The sequence below is a fragment of the Mus musculus genome, chromosome 1 (genome assembly GCF_000001635.26).
Source record: "Mus musculus strain C57BL/6J chromosome 1, GRCm38.p6 C57BL/6J".
Lineage (NCBI taxonomy): Eukaryota > Metazoa > Chordata > Mammalia > Rodentia > Muridae > Mus > Mus musculus.
In genome coordinates, this window is record NC_000067.6 from 17,425,433 (window position 1) to 17,431,392 (window position 5,960).

The 5,960-nt window shown below is 36.6% G+C and overlaps 1 pseudogene; it reads right to left on the reverse strand.

Annotated features, from left to right (window-relative positions):
* Positions 3,407-4,139, reverse strand: Gm6075 (predicted gene 6075; annotated as a pseudogene).

The window sequence follows — 5,960 nt, forward strand, 5'->3', positions numbered from 1 at the left end:
GTCCTTCATCATCATGGTGGGAACATGGCGGCATCCAGGCAGGCATGGTGCAGGAGGAGCTGAGAGTTTTACATCTTTATCCGAAGACTGGTAGCAGTATACTGCTTTCAGGAAGCTAGGATGAGGGTCTTAAAGTGCACACACACAGTGACGCACCTACTCCAACAGGACCACATCTTCTAATAGTACCACTTCCTGGGAAGAACATATACAAACCACCACAGGTTGCAAAATGATTATTAACTTTCTGAAATAAAGACATGATTTCAGTTCAGCTTACAGGTGAGCCATAGCACAACCCTTGAGAAACAGAGGATGAATCATAACTAGCAATGAACCTAGTTGTTTTTACTATAATATGGATTTTAAGCCTAAAATGGGGGGAGGCTTGTTCTTCAGACATGTCAGATAGTATGTGAAGAAATGTCCTCTGATTGAGACCATTCTAAAACCTTGTTTAACTAGGAAACACCTTTTACACTTAGAAAATAGTGAGAGAATTGTTCTAGACTGAAAGATAGCTGAAAGCCACAGTGTTGAGACATTCGGAGGCTAAGATTTGGGTAGTTGCTATGAGGAAATGGGCTAGCATTGTAGTGTACTACATTCACATGTACCTGAATGAAAGAGAAAAGTAGATATCTGAACAGTTAAGGAAGACTTCAAATATTCATAGACATTAAGGGAAAAATTTTAGGTATTAACTTAAACTGGCAAACTAAGAAAAGACTAAAAAAGAGTGAATGTAGGGTCAGGATGGGCAAGATAGAGAGAAGAGACTTCTGTTTTGTTTGGGTTTGTATGTTAGTGGCACAGTTTTGTGCTTGGGCTGACTTTAAGTTCTGTGTGTAGCCAGTAATGACCTTGTACTTCTGGTCTTACTTTCTCTACTTCTCCAGTAGTGGCATTAGAGTTATATGCCACAAAACCTAGTATATGTGGTGCTAAGAATTGAAACCAGGGCTTCAGGCACATAAGCAAGTACCCTAACAACTGAGCCAAAGCACCTGCCCTACATTTAATTTAGAAAACTTTCTTTTATTTTTTGAAATTATAATATAATTATTCTCTTCCCTTTTCTTAAATCCTAAATCTTCCAATATGTCCCTTCTTGCTCTTTTTCAAATTCATGGCCTCTTTCTTCAATATATATTCCTAAATACATAAATACACCCTGTTACATTGTGTCTAACCTTTCCTGCTGGAATGTTTTTGAGGGCTGACCTGTTGGCATTTGGTCACCAGCTCCTGGGCTCTTTTCTGGGGAAAATGATTTCTCCTATGCTCAGCTTCACTGTAGTGTTTTGTGTAAGGTTGAGGCCCTTGGAATCATGCCATCCACATTACCATGCCCATTGTTTTGTTCTCTCATTCAGTATGAGGGAATCAAATTGCAGACATTATTGATGGAAACTTTGACATACTCTCACAGCAAACTCTCTGATTTGGGAGCTCTTACAATCTCTCTGTGCCCTTTCCACAATTGTTCCTTGAGTCTTAGGTGTAGGGATTGTTATGTAGATATATTCATTGGGACTGGGCTTCACAACACAGTATTTTGATTGGTTGAGGGTTTTTATGTTGTTGTTGTTGTTTTGGTTTTTTTTTTTTTTTTTTTTGTAATAGGCTCTGTCTTTACAAAGATGTTGTATATTTGTAATTTTAAAGAAAACAATGTTTCTTCTGTTCCTTTGTCTTCTTCTCTTCCCTTGAATTTTCTATGTCAACTGTTATGCCAGGTTTTCATTTTCTTTCATATTCTCAGAAGGTATTTTATGAACACAAAACCTTATGGATAACCTTCTAGGAGGAGATAAATGTAAACAAATCAACAAGAAATTGGGAGTCAGATTACATACATGTAAGAGCTTTCAAAACACGTGGAAGAGTGAGTGTGTAAGGAAAGGAAGGAAAAGAACCTTTATGGTTTGATTTTATGCTTTCTTAGTTCGCTTTCCTGCCAGTTATCTATGGAGCCTCTGGGATTTTGTATATGATTTCAATAGAATGAATATTTGCTGTTGCCTGAAAGCATCCTATCATTTCTGGTTAACCAGAGCCAGTTCTGTTATTTGAGGCATTTTTATACATGTTCTAAGTATAGCTTTCCTTGTTTTGTAGTTCTTGAATCTAATTCTGATCTTAATAGATAGGTTTCTGTTCAATAAAATGGTAGATTTGTGTTTGGAAAAAAAAAACAGCTACTTTACATACCTTTTTTTTTTTTTTTTACTTTTAAAAGGGTAAGGATCTTAAAGTAGATTTTATGTTATTTCTCATTTGAAGATAGAAAAATGATCCTAAGATCCAAGTGTTCTCAAAATACAAAGTTAGAACCTATGACTCTTGGAAATGGAATTTCCTAGTAACAGCAAGTGGACTGAAAACAAGAGGATTGCTGAAGCTGTCTGCCTCATGATGGCTGAGGTTTACTTAATCATGGCCTTTCATGATCAAAGATAACTAAGCTTTGGTACAGCTCTACTCAATCTCAATCTTGTATTCTATGATCTGTTCATTAAGGTTGAATTTTATTATTGTCTTGCTCAGAGATTCAAATTCCATTAATAGAACCCACTAAGAGGAATACACTTTTGTGGCTTCAGCAGCCTACCAAACAAAATACTCACAGTTCAGCTCAGGAGAACGAAAACAATCTCTTTTTTCAGGATTGAGTATTACTGCACAAGAAGAAATATGTCACTACATAGAAAACCTTTATGCAGATGATATTTTAAGAGTGAATTATCAATCTTTCCAAATTTAGGCACCAATTTCCAATGTCAGCATATGGCCATCTACCAAAGGCAGGTGTTTTCTTGATGCTTAAAAAAAAAAAAACATATATGGAATAAAATCTGATACTTCTCTGTTTCTTGTATTTCTTCTTCCTTCTCTGTATCATCTTTTCATATTTCTCAGAAAAAAATATTATTGTTACTAGAAAGAGTGCTCCTTTGCATTTTGCAAATCTAGCATTCATTGAATCCACTGAGCACACAGTAGGTTCACACTTGCTAATCGAAAGCATAGATATTTAGTGTATTGGGTTGGCAGTTGTCCTAGCAAAACACAGTGTTACTTGAGAAAAGTGAAGGAGAATACGGGTAAAGAATGTGGGATGACGGTGAAAGGCAGAGCTTCCTAGGCTATTGATAGGTGGGGTACACATGCAGTCAAATAAATATGAGTGATAAAAACTGAATCATGATAGGGACATTTACTGTTTGTAGATCTTGAGATTTATAGATTATTCACATACAGGACAAATGGAGATTAAGTGCCATGTTCACTGATGCTAAGGGATGATGGTGAGGAGATTATAGTGGGAGCAATTCATAAAATTTAAATTACCTTATATAATCTTTTATTCATACAAAAGATCAAACTTAAATATTCATCTTTTTTCTTATTTAGTTTTTATTCATAATCATAAACCTAACTTTGCAATCCAGCTAGACTTGAAGGGGAATAAGGAAAATATGGAACCCAAAGAACTTCAGTGAGAGCAGAGATTGCAGGGTATCGTGAGTAGATGGGGTAGAAGTGCTCTCCTGAGCTACAGAAGGTATGGTTTTATGGGTAAATGCCCACAAGTCAAAAGAAATTAGAGTTGTCCACAGTCGGAAATGGTGATCTTCTTGCTGGTCTTGCCATTCCTGGACCCAAAACACTGCATGGCTTCCACAATGTTCATACCTTCTTTTACCTTCCCAAAGACCACATGCTTGCCATCCAGCCATTCATTCTTGGCAGTGCAGATAAAAACTAGGAACCGTTTGTGTTTGGTCCAGCATTTGGCATGGACAAGATGCCAGGACCTGTATGCTTCAGGATGAAGTTCCTCAAATTTCTTTGTTTAGTTGGACCTGATGCCAGTGCCATTATGGTGTGTAAAGTCACCACCCTGGCACATGAATCCTGGAATAATGCTGTGAAAGGAGGAACCCTTATAGCCAAATCCTATCTCTCCAGTGTTCAGAGCACAAAAGTTTTCTGCTGTCTTTGGAACTTTGTCTGCAAACAGCTCAAAGAAGATGCGGCCCAAGGGCTCCTCCTCAGCCATGATGTCATAGAACATGGTAGGGTTGACCAGGGCTATAACAAGTAACAAAAAGTGACAGTGGCATCTGCAAAGCCAAATATTCATCTTTTCAATACATCTTATTGTTGTTACATCTACTAAGTTATACTTATATCATACTAAATACTATGTTAAAGAACAATGGTGTGGTAATTGTATTACAAATTGATTTTATTTCTGCAAATTATAAGTTTCAGATTTCATTTTCTACTGGCCTTCTTGTACAATATTCGTCCTTACCAATCATCTTCATGAAAATTAAAGATCATGCCAATGTTGCAAGGTGTGTGATGTCTGTCTTCAAATCACTAGTTAGTAAAGGACAAGACACAAAAGCAAAACAAACAATCAAAAAGACCTGTTGTGACTCTTATTGACAAGAAAGCATTCCAACTGTTAGATGGCTTTTCATTACTAAATGGAGAAGACTCATCTAAGATAAGAATGCTATGGTTATTTGTCAAGGTTACCCAGTCCAAAGAGAAAACAGAATAATGCTGTAAATACCCCCCCACACTGGACCCCTATTTCTTCTGTGGTAGAGATTTAGATTTGAGTGTCTAGGGTGGTTTCATCAAGGCCTTGCAGGATACATCTCTCCCCCTCCCTACACACAGTTAATGTTCATCATTTTAGCTGGCTTTTGCCTGCATCAAATAGATATTGGTTTGCTACTTGAACATCTCTCCCACTGCCATGTATAAATTGCTTTCATACCTTGCCAGCCACATTAATGCATCTTTTACATTGTGAGACATAAGCACATGAACTGAAGTAGAAGCAGCTTATGGCAGACTTTATTTCTAGAGTTAAATCAGAACAAGTTTGTACTAAATTTATTTCACTTTATCTCTAAGGCACTAAGAATATCTAATATTTTATATTCAAAATAGAAACAATTGAAATACTTTCTAAAATTAGCCTATAGATTGAAAGTAGTCTCATAAGAGTTAAAATAACTTATGGCTTAGGTAGGAGATAATAATATAGAAGTTCTCATAGAAATACTCTAATGTAGTGGTCAAAAAAGATCAAAGTAGAGAATAGAACCATTAAATAGCAGAAGGAAAAAATTAAATAGGCAAAATTTATTATTCCAAAGATTTCAAGAGAGAAGGAAAGAATTGTGATGACGTATGCAATGTAAAATATTATAAAACATCCATTTATCAACAGTTACACTACTATGGGGATGAAAACCCCTTCAGCTCCTTCAGCTCTTTCTCTCTAGCTCCACCATTGGGAACTGGGTGCTCATTTCAATGGTTGGCTGTGAGCATCCAGCTCTGTATTTATCAGGCACTGGCAGAGTCTCTCAGGAGACAGCTATATCAGGCTCCTGTCAACAAGCACTTGTTGGCATCTGCCATAGTGTCTGGGTTTGGTGATTATATATGGGATAGATCACCAGGTGGTGCAGTCTCTGAATTTTCTTTCCTTCAGTCTCTGCTCAAAACTTTGTCTCTGTATCTCCTCTGATGGGTATTTTGTTTCCCCTTCTAAGAAGGTCCAAAGTATCCACACTTTGGTCTTCCTTCTTCTTGAGCTTCATGTGGTTTGTGAATTGTATCTTGTGACCCTTTGTAATAGTCACAAATAATATAAAATATCTTGGTGTGACTCTAACCAAACATATGAAAGATCTGTATGACAAGATCTTCAAGTCTCTGAAGAAAGAAACTGAAGATCTTGGAAAGTGGAAAGATCTCCCATGCTCATGGATTGGCAAGAATAATATAATAAAAATAGCCATCTTGCCAAAAGCAATCTATAGGTTCAATGCAATGCCCATCAAAATTCCAACTCTATTTTTCATAAAGTTAGAAAGAACAATTTGCAAATTCATCTTGAATAACAACAACAACAACAACAACAA